General features: G+C 39.5%; 1 protein-coding gene across 2 annotated transcripts in view; it reads left to right on the plus strand.

The window, feature by feature from the left end:
* Positions 1-21098, plus strand: part of LOC116692400 (kazrin) — a gene marked incomplete at its 5' end in the record, with an annotated part of 192232 nt that overhangs the window by 139004 nt on the left and 32130 nt on the right.

The raw sequence follows: 21098 nt of genomic DNA on the forward strand, positions 1-21098 counted from the left end.
AGTGCCACTATGGGAGGATGTTGTGGAGGATGTTGTCACAAAGGCATAAATATGAATCCCAAAAAATTCCTGCAAAAACACAATCCATGAGAGCGGGAGGAGCTAATAGTAGCACCTCTGCATCAATTCCTCTGCCTTCTCAGCATTTGCTGCTTGCACCTGTTGTTGGAACAATGAGCGCACATTACACATATTATTCTAGCTTACGAGGGCTGCCTGTGATCCAGGTTGCGTCTGGCTGCTAATGAACCTAGCGAGCCTTGTGTTTAAAAAACATCACACACAGCTTTTCAGCTATCAGACAAAAGCTGCTTCTCAATTCAGTCTGTGTGCACGTTGAACCAGGAACACAACAATTACCGACAACAGTTTGCTTATGTTTTTGTGCAGTTTGTATTCTTTCAGTTTGGCCTCTAGTTGCATGCTTGGATGCACCAGCAGGGCAGAAATTATACATCCTACTGCAGTATGTAGTCTACAATAACAACACAGTGAGTAAATAATAGTCCAGGCTGAAAATGTTCTCAGTATGTATTTAAATACATACATTGTATTTGTAAGAAGAATGTGACTCAACTCAAGAAAGAAGAAGAAAACGTAGTCGTGATAGCTGGTAAAGGCAATATTATGATTGCATTCATAAGCAATTTGTTTACATTTTATTCAATTTTTAACAATTTAGACATTTTTATTGTATTTATTTAACCTTTATTTATCCAAGTAAGTCGATTGAGAACAACTTCTCATCTGTCACATTCACATCTGTCACATTCACACATTCATACGTGGAAGCTGCCCAGTACAACCACAGTCTGATCTGCTTGCCACTAAGCAGCTCTACCGGAGCAGTTGGGGTTAAGGGCCTTGCTGTCTCAGTAGAGGTAATGGGGGAGGGGACAAGGGCTGCTCTTTCCCCACCCAGATTTTATTCTGTTGGTCTGGTGATTGAACTGGGGACTTACTGGTCACAAGCTCGCTTCTCTAACCTTTAGGCCACCACAGAAGTTAAAGCTACATCCTGTGATTACTGACTTACCATTTACTAAGACTTAAAGGTGTAAGAATCAACAACAATTCAATGCTGTTAAACTAGAGGTAAATTGAAGTTTATTTAGTTTTTTTGGGTCAATTTGCATAAATGTTATGGTTTTTGGTTGACTTTACTTCAACCACATTCTAATGTTCTGATGCAAATTCATAAGATAAATGTTTAAATTCAGTAAGCTGATTCAGTAGTTGCCTGATTTCTTACAGTATTTCATGGCTTACAGCTAGTGGAGACCGTTCCACCATTGTTCCAATTGCTATTGGTTTTACATTTGATGCATTCAAACCTTCTCTAAACTGATGCTACAATATGGCTCTGTCAAAAGTAAATACTTTCACGCTTCATAGTCATCTGTGTTTACAATTCTGCTGTTAGTCATTTGCGTCACTGTGAAGGATCCCCAATAAGCTGCCTATAAACTTTAAGGGGTTTATTCATTCACAGACTCAGATCTAACTAGGTGGTCAGACGTGTCTCAGCATAGGCGTCATCAGCTCTCCAGACCAACACAGTTACAGTCATTTATCTGTAGTCTGTTTCCATGTTCCAGCCCTTTCATGACAAAAGCTTCTTTCAGGAAGTTGGAGGATTAAAGTAGCTAATGATGGCACCAGTACAAACGCATCTCTTGGATTGTGGATTCTGTAAGGTTGCCAACCTCAGTATGGATCTCTAGTGTCACATAAGGAGCCCTCAGGGGCCCTTTCCTCATTAGAGTGTCCTGCTTAGGGGTCTCTTTGGCTGCCAGTTCTCTCTGCTGTCCTGTTAGCGTCTGTCGATGTCGTAATGATACTGAGAGTGCTTACAAGATTGTTTGGGAAAAAAAGGGAATCTGGTGCATTAGTTACATTCCACCACTGCAGATCAGTACCAGATAGATAAGTACTGAACCTTAGTACCATTCTGAGCTACTTGTATTTTATTTGAGTGTATACACTAAATTTCTGGAGGAAAATATTACCTAGTTCCTGGAAATCCTAGAAACTCAGTTCAGGATTGTATGATATGATTCTCTAGTAATAGTAAAGCAATAATATTACAATATACTGTGTATATATATATATATATATATATATATATATATATATATATATACACACACAATATATATGTCTATATATATATATATAGATATATATATATTCAAAAACTCACCAAAATTGCCAGTTCCATCAATCCTGGTTAAAATCTACGTATTTTAAGGGTTTCAGGAATTTTTGTACAAAAATAGCTTGCTAGTGCACCCTACAAAGCTCATTGGAGCCATACCTTAAACCTATCAGGAAGTCTGCCATTTTCAACTGAAAGTTTTAAGTAACTGCGATTTTTGCCATTTCCCCATGTCGCACTTTAACAAACTCCTCCTAGAGATTACAGTGGAGCTCGAAAGTTTGGGCATCCCAGGTAAAAATTTGTATTAATGTGCATAAAGAAGCTAAGAAAAGATGGAAAAATCTCCAAAAGGCACCAAATGACAGATTAGACATTCGCATAATATATCATAAAAAGTTAGATTTTATTTGCATCATTTACACTTTCCAAATAACAGAAAACAAAAAAATGGCATCTGCAAAAGTTAGGGCACCCTGCAGAGTTTATAGCATGCACCATCTTAAGACAATAAAGAGGAAAAGTGGGTGTAAATGGATTGGACATTGTCCAGTTCGCTCTAAACCTTTTACCTTTTTTGTATCCAACTGATGAAATTTCAGAACATGCTAAAAGATTTTTTTTGTTGTTGAGGCGTTTGGATGTCAGTAGAGCAGATCATGCACATGATAAGGTTAGTTATATGCATATTTTTAAATAATAATTTGTATGTTTATGTCTGTGCACACGAACACACTGTCCTTCAGAACAAATTAGCTGGTGCATTGCTGTCGGTCTATGGTTGTTTCCTGGGTGCTGTAAAGGTGCAGACTCAGGAAGAACACTGACACGCACACCACCAACCCCTGCAGTGGCCAAGGCCACGTACATCACCACAAGTTTCATCCGAACGAGAACGAGGAACTGAGGGCCTGTGTTATCAGCAAATTCATTTCAGGTCTGCAGTAAGAGAGAGTCAGAAAGACAAGGAAGGAGAGAGGAAACAAATGTAAGCAGTGAGCACTGTATCATTATGGAGGCAGGTGCAGCTTCTGCACATTAACTGGCAATGCTATCACTAGATGGGTGAAGCTTGGCATGTGGGCCGGTTAAAATAGGAAGGTCAGTGCAAAAAAGTCACACAGGGATTCCAAAAAAAAATTGGCTTAGGAGGGAAGGACAGGGGGATGGGAATGTGAAGAGCGGCATGAAGAAGAGGTGAGAGATTGCCTTAGGACATAGTGCTGCCTGTGAATGTACTCTGATTAACAAGAGAAAATCATACAGCAAAGGGGGGAGGAGAGACAGAGACAGAAATGCACAAAAGAACAATAACGAACAGGAGAATGTGATGGTGTATGTGTGGGTGTGGTTGCATGGGTAGAGTAGTCTCTGCCGAGCACTTCCATTTTTCTCATACGCTGACACTTTCCAAAACACCTGCCTCCACCGAAGCCCTCGTAGCCATTCGGAGGGTGGCACTTAAATTGCCACCAGCAACAATATCTTGGCTTCTCCACTGTAATTTACACACTTTAGAACTAGCTACTCAAAATGTTCAGACACAATGGCTGAAGTCATACTTTGCTTTTTTTATGTGACTCATTATTTAGCAATGTCAGAATGCAATAACTGGATATTGTTTGTATTATCATCTTCCAAATCAGATTTGGAGTATTGACATAATCCATTCAGACTGCTCATCTGTGTGTGTGTGTGTGTGTGTTTGTGTGTGTGTGTGTGTGTGTGTGTCGGTGAAAGAACCCATTCACCTTGGTTTCCTGTGTACCCAATGAACTTAGGGTTTGGAATTTGGACAGTATTGGACATTATTAAACTGTGAATTAAACTACACAACTGCACAATAAAGGTTGAGGAAAAAAACGCTGCCATAACGCTGGCTCTGTCTACCTTTCACAATAAAGGTCTAGCTTAAATTCACTAAGAGTATTTTGCTTAGAGGAAACTCAATAAAAAGGCATTTTTGCCGAGATATCAAACAAAAGCCAGACACTATATCGTATTAAGTTACTGTGAGCTGTGAAATTCACCACTTCTAAGTACACAGCAACAGAAGATAACTTCATCTCGGAACTGACCAGGCAAGGAAAGCCGCCATGAGTCTGTGATGACTGCACATTTTAACTGTGACATTTTGTGAGTGTATTCTGAATCTGCAACATTCTCTGTCAGGGAAATGCACTAGTACAATGTTTTCCTCTGTAGTTAGAGTACACAGTTAGTTAATAATAGGGGATGTATAATATATATAATGCATATTTTATTAGTCCCACGAGGATTAAACCGGCGACCTTCCGGTTCCAAACCCAACTCCCTATTGAATGAGCCACTGCCACCCCCAACAATAACAACCCATTCCACAGGCCAAATAATCGACCCGTTCAAAACAGCCATATATTAAAGGGGCACTGTACTAGTATGACCAAAGACAAGAAGAGGAATAATAATATATTTGAGATCATAGTGGACATTACCATCATAAACATCTAATGGGAGATTCACACTGTGGATCCACACACACACGATCTCATGAAATCTCAGGAGATCTCAATTGAGCTGCAATAATCATATGCAAAGGTGCCGGTGTGCCTCTGTCCTCTGGCCTTTTCATTAAAGACCTCTGAAAGGTTGAAAGGGACAAAGGGAGCAGAGCAGCAGTCTGATTCTCAGCCGTCACTTTCACTTTCATACCGCTTCATTAAAGTAGACCACTGACAAGTGTAACTCAAAGGTCAAAAAGTGAACAGGGGGACAGATTTAAGACTTAATTTTAGCAATCAACAAAGGAAAAATAACTTCCTCTCTTCTTCCTCTGAGCCTTTTCCAAATGCTCATAGTATTTTCTTCTTCGCTCTTATTTCCTTAGAATCCATTTAGAGGCAGGCTGCACCACTGAGATATTTACAGTATAAATATATTTTCAAAATGTTAGGCTTTGCCACATACTACATTCTGTTCTAAATATAGATATGGAGCTGTGTTGTTCAATTAATCAATCAATGCTTTTGTTTGCATACTCTAGCAACTTTCATACTGAAAATGCAGAAAAATAGAACATGTTGAAGCACAGGTCTATCCAGCACAACACTACGTGTCTTCATTCATTTTATTGCAGTGACGGTTGCTAAGCAATGTTCCCACTTGTGTATTATCAGTGCATCTAAAATTTCCAGGTCTCAGACTGTCTGAAATTCTTGTTGTTGGCACGTCGCTCTCTCTAGTAAATGGACCAGAAACAGCAAATGTGCATGCAGTAACCTTTGTCTATTAGCTCAGCAAGCCTTCAATCTGTTAGTGATAGTATCACCAAGTCACACCAAATGTATTTTAAAGCACACAAGGGAGGTCAAAAAAGTAAATAAAAACTACATATTTATGTGTACTTTCTTAAAATATACTTAATACCCTGTGAGTGTTCACACAATACATGTTTTACGTTAAATGTATAAACATGAAAATATCAATAGTACAATAAAAGACTTCAAGTTTGTTTTTGTACTTTGGATATATTTTTCATGCAATGCAATTTTAGTTACATTAAATTGTTAGTGTTTATTTTTAAACATTTTCCATCAAGAACAAAAATTTAAACCTGTTATTTTATTAACCCCTTACTGATCTGCATAATCCAACCTAACCACAAAAACTTACTGTTGGACATCTGTGGTTAAGGAAGTAGGAGGGCTTCCTAAGACTTAGTTCCATGTCAAGTCTGTGCCATGAAGTTAAGATGTAGTCATAAATTAAAAGAAATAATCATTGTTGATCCAAGCCGAAATAAACAGCTTTTAATCAGTGCACTAAACATTTTTTACAGTTCACTTTTCCAAAATACAACACTCTGGATGAAACATTTCTCTATAGTCTCTGTCAATAAATTGTGTTTTGCACATGTTTGTTTTGTCGTTTAAGAGACCCTTCCAACATTTTCACTTACACCTTGTTAAGTTTTGGATTTACACCCAGGCATCAAGGTGGTACTAGAGGTGTATTTTCTATTTCTGAATTCCACCTTGGAGTCTGACACGAGGCGAACAGCCAACTGGTACAACCAGTCACCGGTTGTAATACCTTCTGCCTGCCCTTCAAATGGCTGTTAAAAAGGCCCATGTGCAGCTAATTTAAGCTGGCGTCTGGCGGTAGAGAATTGGCAGCGGAGGCGATGGTGGAAAGGGATGGTGGCTGTCTGAGCTGCCAGATCTGGAAGAGAGCTGAGTGGCACCTGGTGGCTGCCGGTTTCTTTTCACTGATTACTGAACATGAAGGTGGGAGAATAGAGAGGTAAATAAACTAGTTGATGATGGTGATAAAGAGTGAAGGAGATCGTCTGAGTTGTAGATGTAGGATGCACAGTATTGGTAGTGATGATGAATAGAGAAAAAGTAGTAGATGTTGGGAAATCCTGAAGAATAAGCCAAAGAGCAGAAGATGAAGTGCAAAAAGACAGATACTTTTAAGACCTACAGTACATCCAAAATATACGGTAGCACACCCTTTGGTCTCATTTCAAACAAAAGACTTCCAGTTGACATTTTAACGTTGACCCACCCCCCACATGTACAGTATGTATGTGCTTTGCCTGAGGAGTAAAAATGTTGGTTGGTTGCAAAGGAGGTTATGAGAAGTCCTCTTGAAGGCTGTAACAAATCCGGGACCTCAACATTGTTAACCTGCTGCAGTTATCCATTGGTGACCCACCAAATCAAACACTGACATGTCATCACTTAATAAAATGCAATAGCAGGAGTCAGCTGACTCTATGGTTATGTTCCCTGTCTAACGCCGTGTTCAGATCAACAAACAACACTGCGACAAAACAACATTTCAAACACACCTCAGTCATTTTAGTCAGACAACTGCTTTGGCACAGAGAGGGTCCCTGCACAGAGGGCTCTGGCAAAAAAAGAAAATGTAAGGTTGTCTGACAGAAAAAATGGGTCCCCTTATGCAGCATCGTATTTCTTGAAATATAAATGGAAAAATTGCACTCTTCACCTTGTAACTGTTGGCGGAGGATGGAATGATTTATGGTCTGACTACTTTCTAGAGTATTAAAAAGTGCTCTGCAGTGTTGGACATCTAATCAACAAACTAATGCATTTGTATTACAGGTATTATCAGCTTCATGTACTTAAAGTTTCAAAAGTAAGTATAATGTAGCTTGGCTCTTCATTTTGTTTTTACTCTTTAATGGATATTGATGTGAACAGTATATGCTGTAGTTGGTTCTCAGTTGAACTGTTGTATATACTATTGGTATGTTTAATCATACTGCATGTTAACTACGGTGTAATTTATGTAATATCTCCCTCTGTAGTACAAAGTAGCATAAAATGGAAGTGATTGCGTATGTGAAAATTTGTACTTACAATATGTGAGATCTGTACTTAAATAAAGTATTTGAGGAAATGCACTTAGTTACTTTCCACTAACACACCCAAGCCAATGCTACCCTTTTGTTTTCTGTTTTTTTTTTTTACGCAGTGCTATTTTTGTTCTAAACTGCCTGATTCCTCGATAGACATAATATGAACTTCAATGTTGATGATATCTCTGTGTTAAAATGCAAATCAACACCGAATCGTATAGAGCAGAAAACCAACTTTGCCTTTTACAGCTGAACACATTGGCTTAAGGCTAAAAATGCAACAGTCATGAACATTCAGGCAACAGTGAACATTACAGCAGTTTCCTTCTGGATGTGATCCAGACATGATTGGCCCTTGACAGTGTTGAACAATTACTTGGACTGGCATTACCACTACATGACTGCAACATTTCCCTCTTTCCATTTTTTGTGGTGTAGGAGGTAGCAATACATTCCTTTACATACTGTTCTTCAATTCTACTCTAATCTTCACAGTTCACTGTCTATACTTTTTTTCTCCCTTCTAGTTCACACTTTGGGACTCTTGGGCTGATCCTTTGAACAGGGGTGGTTTTAATGTTTTTCTGGGTAAACTGTAGTCAGTGTTGGAATAATCACGGGAATGGGAAAACCGGAAAGTGTGAGTTGATGAGGAGAGGGTGTCCATTAACACATGCATTGTGTTTTGTAACAAAGGTTCTGAAGACGGGCATTAAAAAGATGGACACCACTGTGTTCACAAGCCACAAAAAAGAGCTGCAGTGATTAAAAAGGTTGACCATCTATACACACACATACACACAAACACACATAAGTAGAATTCATTTCTAATCTTTCTCTCACTGTCTCTGTTGTGCTCTTATCTCTTTGTCAAATAAACAATGAAAGGTTGACATCTTCTTGGCAGTGTGTATGGTGCTGCTGTCCTTTAAAGGCTGTGTAGCAGGTTAAACACCACTGTTGATTATTGGGTACAAAAAGCACTCAAGATATGTATATCATTTTTTTTAACAAGTCTCCAAATAGTGTTTTTTAACTCAATTCGGTGATGACGTCACATTGGGGAGATTAGCCTTAGCCTAGTACTAGAACTATGGCGACTGACTGGGATGAGGAAGAGTTGGAAAAGCAAGCAGCCTATAATTTCAAACCTCCCAGATGTGAGAGGGCAAATGAGGAATTGCCGAGAGTTGGGGAAGTCTCCTGGTGAGTTGCTAGCATTTAGCAATGCAGCAGTGCATACAATAATGACTTTTCTTTTTACTGTCAGTGAATAGCACCAAGTGAACGGCAACGTTTTCTTTATATCTAGTGACAGTGATCATGTCGTTAGTTCAGGTAAGTACTAGTAAACTTATCTCGTTAGATAGGAGTAGAAGGCTTCATGCGTCCCTCCAAGATAATCCCTATTTAAATCTTTACCCCGACATTAACGCATTTCCGATTGATGACTAGACTAGCTGTAGTAACACCATATTTGCCTAGTGTTATTTCTAAGCGTTTACCTCTTCCTCTGGTGAAAATGTGTCGCTGTGTTTGGCAGGTGCTTGTGTGTGTGTGGTGCCGAAACTGCGGTGGAGAGCTTGTGCTGTAGGGGAGTGAGTGCGTTTTGGCCGCTGGTCGACAAGCTCACCCCGCGATCAGAGGATGTGATGTGCCTCACTCAGCATCCAGGATTTGAGGCATGCTGCCTTAATCTGTTGTGCAAAAAATAGTATAGACACATTTCAGACAGGATCATGGTCCCCTCCAAGCCAGCACGCATGAGAATTTTAATTGTTTATATTTACTTTACCATTCTTTTTAGACTGAGTCATAGGAAAGACTACTTATCCCTAGACAATACCAGTTCATTGCATACAGGCAGGCTATAAAAATAAAACATAAACATATAAAAACACGTAACTTATGTATGATAGTATCAAGATGGTGTCAAGCCATTATAGCCATTCCCCTTAATATCATATAATCTAAAGAAAACAAAATGGCATATGGTGATACCTCATAATAGCAGTGTTAGAACTGATACTGCTACAGTAGGTACTAGCACTGGGCATTTGAGCAACTCAATGACAATATAGCTATACTCCAGATGTAGTGTAGAAAATGTGGGTTAATAAGAAAGACACGTCTTTTCAGAAAACAGTAAAGTTTGGTTAAATAACAATGTACAGTGTAATTTAACATTTGTCCTTTTTATTTGAGAACAAAGCGCAGAATTTTAAAATAAATCCATATGGGAGTTTTTTAAGGAAGGAGCAGGTCTGATCACACACACAGATAGCACTCAAGGAGCTAAAACAAAATCAATATTTTACAGATTACGATTAGCTAAGAACCATTTTCACAGTATACTCAACAGTACACACAACAAGTATTTGTACACCGTTGTATCCTTCAAAAGTTTTTTTTTTTAAACTAATAACAATATTATTATAAACAAGCTAAAGACACCTGGTCTCGATCGAGATCATAAACTGTTAATAAAAGACCAAAAGCCATATTAGGTAAGACCAGTGGGTTGCTCTGTTTTCTCCCCAACATGACATCAAGCAATGCATTGTGGGGGAAAGGTGAATCATTGCAAACCACTGTAAAATAGTGCCTACTTTTCGTATTACATTCCGTTTTGGGATTTCCAACACCATCACATACAATGGATAACCAAATTTTTATTACCAACAAGCAAATTGCACAAATTTGTTGGAAAATTAAACCTGCAACATGAGCTTTAAAGGGAATTGTGTTAACTGTCTGCAGAGAAAGAGAGATTGTCTCCTTCAATTGATTTTCATTTAGGGAATAGTGCTCTCAGCTCATCACCGCCAGGCATCCCAGAATTTAGAATCGCGTGTGTGCTTGTGTCTGCATCATACAAGGTGAGCGTCAGCTTTTTAAATGCAAGTTTTTTTGTTTTTGTTTTACGATATCATGATGCATAAGCCATTCATGTCACAGAAAGCTAATTTCCTGTTGTTCCCCTGTTCCTGTAGTGTGAATGATGCTATCTTAATGTAGTGTAAATAGCTGTCACGTGCCAAGTATATTCTTTTAATTAGGAAACTCAACAGACCTGCTGATTAGCACTTCATCTTCATAAGTGTCTGTGACTGAGCTGCAGCTGGACCACATCCTAGGCACCTTACACTTCAGCTAGCATGTCCCAACAGGTTTGGAGCACGAATAGCATAATTGATATGATGTAGTCTGCCATCCGAGCAAGCACAGGTAGTTTGTTAATGTGGTCTGATGTACTTTGCTTGTAAATTTCTGTATTTGTTAAATATGCAAGCTTTTACTTTTGCACAATTGGGAGCTTGGTGGCCCACAATGATAGCATGAACTCGTTTTAGATGGCAAACCCCCTTTGTCACAAAAAATGACCTTCTTCGGCGAACTGCCCTGCAATCATTTCTCATCCACTCCAGCAGACTATTTGACCCACACAATTTCCTTAAATAACTTCACAACCCACAGCGTTACATGATAAATGGCACGATTACGTTTTTTTCTCAGATTCTCGTTCTGAGTTTCTTTTCTCTAGAATGGGGAAATTGCTGAGTCATCTCTCATTGTTTGATTTGTAATCTTAAGCCATTGGGTACTAGGCAGAGACACACAATGTGCTTTAAAGCCAATATAACTACTGCAGCCTTCCTATTCCCTGGCATTAAAAGGTTTGTTACCGTTTTATGAAACGAGCTTGCAACAGTAAGAGGAAAATAAGGTCCAACAAAAACCAATGACTTGATTCCAATGGTGTAGTACAAAATAGCTTAGCAGCTCTCTCCTTGCTATCTGCTGAGCATCCTGTGTGGTATCATGAAGTGAAATCATCATAAACTCACACGCACTCACATGTTCACAACCCATCCCTCACAGTTATCTTTAGCCCGTCCCTTTAGCTTTTAATCTGATGCATATCAGTGGTGCTGCAGACCTGCATGGGCCACAAACACCCCTTTTGAGTAGATAGCATACAATTGCCTCACTTTGTCCAATATGCATGGACACAATAGACATGAAGAGATTATTTTCTTCATCTGCTTTGTTGTCCCAGAGAGAGTGATGATACATCGAATGATTATCGACTCTGCAGAGAATCCAATCAAGGTTTCTGACATAGTTATTGATTGATTTTGACATAATAGCAATAGGCATCACAGACACTTTTGGGATGTTGGTTCATTGTACTGAAGTGTACACATGGCCTTTTGATACAAACATCCGCTAGATAACTGACAATAAAACTGCATCAATTTAGAATTATTTACTACATTTATTTGACCACAGTTTTGTGAGTTGCCGTGTTTGAGCTTAGAACAAGCTTTTCTGGTCAGTGGGACGTTATAAAGGCTACAATGAGCAATGTAATTAAGCATAGTTTGCCGTAAAGCAGAAAGAAGCCAGCTGAGGTGGTATGGGCATCTGGAAAATGGAAAATTTAAAGGGAGTGACCTGTTCCACATCCTGCCCCTTTACATTAACTTGTTTGAAGACATCCTACCCCATTCTCCCCCCCAGACACAGATCCTTTCTTTTAGGCCAAGGAAGCTGCTGTCTAACAAGGGGGTAAGGTGACCCATATGCTGAGAGTAGAATGGGATGTTGGATTCTGTATGAAAGAGTGAAGTGGGAACCTTTAAAAAAATAATAATCATTTGTTCAATTTGACTGTGAATTAATCACCTGATAAAATAGGAATTATTTCTAATAATATTCGTTGATAATATCCATATTGGCACACAAAGGCTCCACAGAGAATGCTATTTGGAATTATTACAAGCATGAAAGGGAAATAACTTCAAGATACAATTCAATCATTGTTTGATGAGTCTTTTAAATTTGCTGTTTTGCCTTTTTTTAATGACTTATTCTGTGTTTGCCTTACTTGTAGGGATTACATTTATGTCGGACTCATCATTCTGCTTAGTTTAAGAGTTTTTATCTTTGGCAGATTAATATGCTTTATCACCTTTGTTTAAAGTAGGGCTTTCATCTGTACAACTACTCGCACCTGATCATTAATCCCTCATTCCCCTACCTGCCTAGGACTACATGTCACTGCAGAGGTGGTTGAATAAAACAAGCTTTGTGTGAACAAGTTATAAGAACCTGTGTCTGCACTGATATTGAAAGTCTGATTGCTTTCTTTCCATTTCAACCAGGGAATTTTTTTTCTTTTTTAATTAAACTAAAATGTAGAAGGCTTTCAAAGATAACTTTTGAAATGTAAACATAGATTATTAGTTTAGTACAATTTAAAAGCAAGCTGCATTGTAATCCACTGGATGATGATAATATCCTGTGTGTATCCCATGGTTGTAGTTCTTAATCCAACCATTATTGTGGTGCTTTGATGTACTTTACTCTTTATGACTCCCTCCCATGGTAGTCTGTTCCAGTTACTCAAAACATAAACTGATGGCCTTGAAAGAAAAGACACAAAGACATCAATCTCCAAACATTTGTTTTTTTTTAAATTTACTGATCATGAATGCAGGCAAAAATAAGACCAAACTTCACAGTATTTTTCTTTGGCAAGTGTTCCCCATTGCAGTGGTCATTTTCATGATACCATAGGTGTTGTTTTAAAGGTATTAGGTTACTGAAACCCTCAGGCAAGTCAACAGCTGGGAGACCTGTTGCTGTGCTGCTAGCCGGTGTTAGACTACATACACGCTCACCTGCCCACACCTAGGCTGGGTGTGTGTGTGTGTGTGTGTGTGTGTGTGTGTGTGTGTGTGTGTGTGTGTGTGTGTGTGTGTGTGTGTGTGTGTGTGTGTGTGTGTGTGTGTGTGTGTGTGTGTGTGTGTGTTTGAGCAATGTGGGAAAATCATAGTGACAGCTCAGCTCCTCCTCTTTACCTAGTAAACTATTTGAGTTAAGGGGGAGGGGCTGAGTGTACTGTATCATTGGAGCCGTGGGAGTCGCCTTGGACAGGTACACTCAGAGAGGGAAAGACACAGCAGCAGCTGTATTTCCTGGTGTCAACTAAGCTTTATTTTAGATTTAGTTAGTTTACATTTCAAAATGGATGTGGTTTGAGTAAGAACTGCTTGAGAAAGAAGGATTTTTTGGAGTTTGTCTTCTTGTCTGTCCTGAAAGTCTCCAGCACACACCTGACAGATCCTGGAACCCTGGAATCCTCTGTAAAACTCCTCTCAAAGGACGGGATGAAGTCTGACGGGGAGCAGGGAAGTTCTGGTGAGTCAGTGGAAAAGACAAGTGCACCTGTGTTATTAAGAAAATAGTAGGTTTAAGTCCTGCACTTTTGAACAGTAAAACTGTAGTGTCTTTCTGGACTACAGATCCAAGCAGGGGAGATATGTCTGCTTTAAGCTTGAACAGTGACATGTGTCACGTGTTGGCTGGACTCATGTCTGATAGTGGATCACCCGCTGAGCCGTTGGGAGACTTTAACCTGCACTGACCTCAGAGTCAGAGACTCCACCATTAATTGATTTCCCTGCAGTCAGTTGTCTTTAATGTTAGATTGAGCTGAGATTCTTTCCCCAACTGGCAAAAAATCAGCTGGGAGAGATGTAGAGACAAAAGATATGGCCATGATTCACACTTTTCTGAGCGGTTTCAAGACAGAGGTGTCATAGGGCAGTGTAGTATTTGTTCTGAGTAGGTTATAAGGGAGTTTGGCTGGGCTACTCATCAGTGACCAGATCACAGTCTAGGTTTTGTGCGGTGAAGTTTGTATTCAAACAACAGTGTTTTCATGGTCATGTAAAGAAGGCATTGTGTTCTGTTTCTATTGTAAACACTGTGGTCTGGTGTTGTTGGCTGCAGTGTTGAGCCTGGATACCAGTTTTACATTCACACAGGGATTTGTGCTGCGTCCGCCAAACTGGTGTCAGACCATTTTAACTGAAAAGCATTTAATTACAACAGCCGAGAAGTGTTGCGATTTTGAGAACTGCTCTGCTTTTTTGCTTTCAAATACCTGCATTTTATCTAAATACTGGTACTTCACCTGCCCCTCAGACTTAAAATAGCCCAAACACAGAGTTCAAAGTTCACATAATTCAAATAAACCCAGTTTTTTGTTTGTGGACGTTTTACAGAAGTCCAATGTGCTAGCAACCTATAAATGTAGAGTTAAACTGGTCAGTCTATATGCTTTTGAAACATGTCATACAAATCCTTCAGACCTAACCCTGAGGTGTGGTTGTGTCACAATTTGTGATTTCAAAGCAAAACAAACACCTTGAGGCTATGCATGGCCATCTTTGCATACTCCTTACTATCCCTCCTGTGGTTATGTGTTTGCAATTGTGTTCAGTTACTCACCTTTACGTCTCACATTTCTTTGACATCCTCTATGGTTACCACTTAGGTAATTTACTGTCTGTCTTTACAAACTAAAATTGTACAACATTATTCATGCAGCCATTAGTGTTTGTAACCAAAGCAGCTGATTATGTATGATCATACCTGCTGTTGATGTCTTCCAAACAGCATACTGGAGAACTGTGCTAGTTTTGATCTTCTCTGTGTTGAAGTCACATAAAACATCAATTCCTCAGCTCTGCCAGGCCTGCAACGACACCCCAAATCATTTCAGATTACATTGCTCCTTGATGTCTCACGGCTGTCACTCAGAGAGAAAGCGGTGTCTCCAGATGAGTGATATGATGTCAGAGAGGGTTTAACACTGTGGATTAACACATTCTCTGAACCAGGCTATAAAACAGAAGCTGTTTCCACTGGACAGCCTGTTACTGTCTGACTGACTTGACACTATCTCAGAATCAGGTGAGGGCTGTATATGAACCTGCATTTATATGCATCCAAATGCATGCATATGTCCATCTGGGTATATATATATATATATATATATATATATATATATGTCAATCAACCCATGGATGAATGTGTTTGTGACTGTGTGTGTGTGTATTCAACAGTTTGACAACATAATTGCGGGAGAATCAGAGTTTGGTCCTGGCTGCGTAATTGTCTTCTTTTACCGACTGTGCTGCAGGTGAATGCAGTGAATCCCTCGGGTGCTAGCTACTTTCTTTCCGTTGTGGCAGACACGGAAGGCAATTTGGAATGAGTTATAGATAATCAGCTGCCTGTCAGAATCAAGTCGGGGATAGTTGTAAAGCAAGTGTAATCATCATGAGGAATGCTAAGTCAGATCTGCGAATATTTGTTGAGAGAATGGAGTAATTTTGTATTTCAACGAGGGTGTACTGATTGGAGCCTTTATTATGTTCCATCTCTCTCGCTCTCTCTCTCTCTCTCTCTTTCTCTCTGTTTGAACACATCAATCATATTTATTAGAAAGCAAAATCTCAGATTAATTTGGCTGCTTACTTTGTCACTATCACAAATCCGATTTTCCCTCTGTTGGCTGCTGCTTTCAGACACTGTCCATTGCTCCTCAGCTTATCAAATATACCTGGATGGATGACAGAACTTGCTCTCTGTAAGTCACTGAAAAGGTAACTCCTATTTGCAGTGACAGACTCTTCAGTCTTGTTGCTTTATTTACTGAAGCTGTCAGCAGACGCCCTGCTCATTTTGAAAACTGGGAACAAATGTAACTCCAAAACCATTATCTACGGATTTCAGACCCAGAATCATATTGAGTATCTCAATAGGCAACCAGGATTGTTTCAGCACCGCCGTACTCCAATTTGTCTGCCAAATCATCATTGTCACCTTGGCTCGACTTTTCTAGGTGGCAATAATTAATTCTGGCAACAGAGCATGTTTGTTTATGTGTTTGTTGGTTTGGTTGATTTGAAGGAGTGCAAGGTTTAGTCAGTAGTTTGAGCCAGCTCATGCAGGTCTGACTCTGTGTGTGTGGACTCATCCACAGTTTGACAAAGTATCCATGGTGACATGCTGTCTGCCCTCCCATTTGGCCCAGACTATAAATAACAGCACCGTTAGCCTTCAGCACCAAAGGTCATTTTTCAACTATATAAACACAAACACATGGACACACATGCATATACACCTGCTTTGTCACAGAAGCATGGACACATGTCCAAACACCTCTTAGCCACCTGTTTCAGCTAATCTGTTCACCCACCTAATAAGATGAATCAGTTGAATTTGAATATTTCTGTGCAGCCATTGGCATAACACCCTGGTCATACTCACTGAGATCTCTCTCTCCAAAACAGAACTTGTTTATTGTTCCTATTGCATCAGAAATTGTTGCTTTGTTATCTGCTTTACTCCCACTCATGCACAGCAAGACAATTGCAACTGTTTATTTATTTTCAATATGCTTAATAGCAACACCCAGGGAAAATGAGGTGAACATAATAGCACAATGTTAACAATATGTAACAATAAAATGAAACCACTAGGAAAAGCCAGTGAAAATAGATGTTGTAAAACATGCTAAATGCTGATAGCTTGTGTTTGCTGTTTCATATCACGGCTGAATAAATGACATGTTCTTACCATCACAGCCCACCAAGCATAACCAGGAGCAATTATTGCCTGGCCTGATGCAACCAATTAAAATTCTCATCATGTTGGGTGTAAGATGTCCAGAATTAAAGCACAGACTCCAGCTTCTATCTGGAGGAAGAACCTTAATATTAATACAATAATATTTCATCTGATTTATAGAGCGCTTTTCATGGTACTCAAATTAAAATGATCCTAGAAAAAAAACACACTACAATATATATAAGACACATCATTAATCACACATTAAAACAGTTCTGGAAAGGTGGGATTTGATCAGTGATTTGAACATGGACACATTGGTGCAGCCTTGGATGTGTTTGGGGAGAGAGATTTAAAGGGAGGGGTCTGTGGAGAAGGCTCAGTCACCCCGGGTCTGGTGCTTGGTCCTGAGTGGTCGAGACAGGGGGTTGGCATCATCCTAGCAATGCAATATAAAGCATAATTAATTATCCACAAATTAGGCAAATAGTGTATACTTCTGCAATTACAATATCCTAGGATTGGCTCTGTGTGTATTCCCGCAGCATATATTTGCAACCTGAATGCCTACTAATACAAAGTAATGGAGGATGATAAATTGCATGGCGCTAAGATCTCAAGAGAGGCTAGCTGCCAGCCTGCACCTTCATTATCACTTCTGTGTAAGGGCTGCCATTTTGGCTCTTTTGCAGTTTCTGCAGACTCCCCAGTTTAATTTTAATGGCTCCATCCATCCATCATTGTATCTACCAGATAGCTGATCTTCCATCATATTGTTTGTCCCTTATGACCTGAGCAGTACCTCTTCCAGTTTCATGGAAGAAATTCGAAAAGCCGTCCAGGATATCTGTCCATCTGCAACCTAAGAAACTAAAGTAATCTCACTGTTTGTGGTTTTCATGTCATAGATGGGAGAAAGACTTAAAACAAATGCATTGTTTTGACGGATTACTGTCAGTTTTGCACAAGTACACACTGTGAAATTGTGAGAGAGGGCTGCTTATGTAACTCAGTAAAAGGACACCAAAATGAAGATTGTTTTAAATCTGGCATGCTCAGTCCACCAAAGAAAAATAAAATGCAAATCTGGACTTAATATACACAGTACATATGTGAGCTCTGTTTGCATGTTTGTGCACTCTGAGAACAAGTTCTGGCCAGTGTGGATGATACCATCCACAGACACACAGGAGGGTTTTAAGCCAACGGACGCAGATTGTGATAAAATGCAGCGGAGATTAATGCCTATCTTTCTCTCTGATCAGTTTTTTGCTCACTGTCGAGCTCTGTTCTAACCCTACTCTCGCACAAGTTCAGCCCCCATTACTCCAAGGACCTGAAGCATGAAATAGGCTTGCCAGCATATGGATGTCAGATTCTGCGATGGTAAAGCGTAGACCACGTGATCAACTCTGGCTGACTAGAAGCGAGGGAGTCATGCAGTGAGTGACATCGTCATTTAAATGCCTTTGATGTGAATTAATGCTGACAGCCTTGAATTCTGTGGAATTCAGGTTGTGAAAGCATCAAGTCAAGAAAAAATCTGTTCTGGTTCCACATTTACAGCTTTTCTCTGCTTTATATGATTTTTAACTAAATATTTAGTTGTTAGGCCCCATGTCAGACCAAACAAACATTTTCAAGACTTGGAAATTTATAGGGCTAATTTTACAGGCTAAATGATCCCATACCTTCTCTGGCATGTTAGAAGCTTAAGTGACATCTTCATAGCCTCCTCTTTAGTTGATACGAGGCTAAGGACCATGGCGACTTGAGGCTTGCTTTCACACTGGTGTTCTTATCAATAAATAGCAATCCATCCTTGTATGTGTTGTCCTGAATACCAATATATTTTCCTCACTGTCTCTGTTAATACACAATATTAGAGAATGATTTCTGTGATGGAGTGCCCCAAGGCAAGATATGTTTTTTTCCCTTTTCATCAGGCGTGACCCTGTCATCTCCTCAGGCAACGCAGGGAGATTGTTCTGCTCATGAGAATTGACTAGCTAATCCAAAGCAAAGTACTCCCAGAAAGAGCAGACACTGCAGGCTGCCTTCATCAGTCAGAGTTTAGGCGTTACTACCGTCATGAACCACTGATGAATTTGCTATCAATGGTCCATAAAGGTGTGTGTGTGTGTGTGTGTGTGTGTGTGTGTGTGTGTGTGTGTGTGTGTGTGTGTGTGTGTGTGTGTGTGTGTGTGTGTCTTTTCTGCCCTTTTGGCAGATTTTGATCACCTCATTTATACCTGTGACAATCACTCCCTCTGTTTAGCACTAGAATAATATTAAATAGCAACCAAATGAAATAACCATATTAATTTGCATGCTATCAACTGATTATTTGGGTCGATTTATGCTGGCCATTTAAATGGATTCTATACAGTTTTTTGGTGGGACACCAATCCTGATTGCTCTGGTTTTGCATTAATTTTTGTATGATATGAAAATCAATTAGCAGGTCCTTGAAACTTGCTTGAGTTGTGTAATTCCTCACAGTAAGCACATTAGGTCTGCATGTTTCCAAGTGTTACAGTTGACTTAAAAATGTCAGCACTGCATTACCTTACTGTGCATTACCTTAAGTAACTTTAACAATAATTAAAGCAGGCTTGATTTTTGCTGTTATGGAAATCAGTGAAATTCAAAAAATACAGTCACATTTCTAAAACAGCATCATCATTTTCAAAACGGTAAGTTATGATAGAAAGTAACCTATACATAATTGGTTTAAATCATTGGTTTGGTACTTGGTTGGTTTGGTAAAGCTGCCATGTGAAACCTTTGTCTGCTCCCTTTGGCAGTGAGAGTAAATACACAAACACTATTAAAGTGTGCTTAAGGACGTATACCTGCAGGACAGCTTGCTGCATCTCCCCAGCCCCCTGACGATTTTTGTTTTTACTTTTCACAGTCCTTAATCTAAACGGCTCTAAAAGGTTGTTGTTGTTTTTTAATCTGGAGCATCTACTCCAGAAACCGTTCTTGGATGCTTCTTCTCCTCCTTCTGGTACCTTTAAGGTATTAAACGAAGAACCAACTAGTATTGAAACTTCTCCAGTCAAACAATACCTGCATTTATTGCAAGCGTTGTCTGATTTAATGTAACGTGATTGGCCCACTACCGCAGCAGCTACAACCCATAAAATCTGTGGTGTTGTGAAGCTCGGTGCGGTATATTTGACTGAGTTGTCAGTTCAGAGTGCTGAGATGTTTCCATTCACAAAATGGATATTGAAAGTAGGAAAAAGGTATCAAAGTACTCTATTGGCATCACTTTAAAGTGCTCATATTATGCTCAATTTCAGGTTCATAATTGTATTTAGAGGTTATATCAAAATAGGTTAACATGGTTCATTTTAAAAAAAACAACATGTTTTTGTTGCACATTGCTGCAGCTCCTCTCTTTGTCGAGGTCTCTTTTTTAGCTATAGAGTGAGACATCTCACTTCTGTTCAATCTTTGTTAGGAGTTGCACATGCGCAGTAAGTCAGCACTACAAGCCAATCAGAAGCAGAACATGAGGGCGTGCCATGCCAGCTGCAAGGCGAGCATTATAACATGTTACAAAGTAACGCAAGTTCATCACGGAAATAAAGGCTGGACTACGATAGAGCTGTTTGTAGCAGTGTGTGTACAGTGTTTTCTGTTGGAGATGGTAAGTCCCTTTGGGCAAAAAATGCAAAAAAAAAGATATATAACCCAATAAATGAAAGCCAAAAAGCATAATATGAGTTTTTTAAAGGTACTGGTATTAGCACTGTTACATTTTTTAAGTGATACCCAGCCCTAGACACCAGACACCACTCAGGTATTCTGAAAAATCAGCATTGTTTGAACTTGTTTGGCAAGGGCTTGAGTGTAAGGGACAATCCTTCATATGTAAGTCTTGCACTTCATCTTTAAGGGGGGCAAATTTACAGATAGTGGCATCAACAGCCAAAGTGTAACATCATTTGCAATGCACTTTGTCCGGTGATGTTTTTTTGTCCCGTGGAGACAAACCGATTCCCTTAGATTAAAGGTCAGATAATGGCTGCTGTTTGCACACATGCCTGCAAAGGGCAAACATTAATCAGTACCCCATCATGCATTCAGTAATGCATAGGGGTGTGCACATACCTATGTATGTATGTATGT

The sequence above is a fragment of the Etheostoma spectabile genome, chromosome 7 (assembly GCF_008692095.1).
Source record: "Etheostoma spectabile isolate EspeVRDwgs_2016 chromosome 7, UIUC_Espe_1.0, whole genome shotgun sequence".
Taxonomy (NCBI): domain Eukaryota; kingdom Metazoa; phylum Chordata; class Actinopteri; order Perciformes; family Percidae; genus Etheostoma; species Etheostoma spectabile.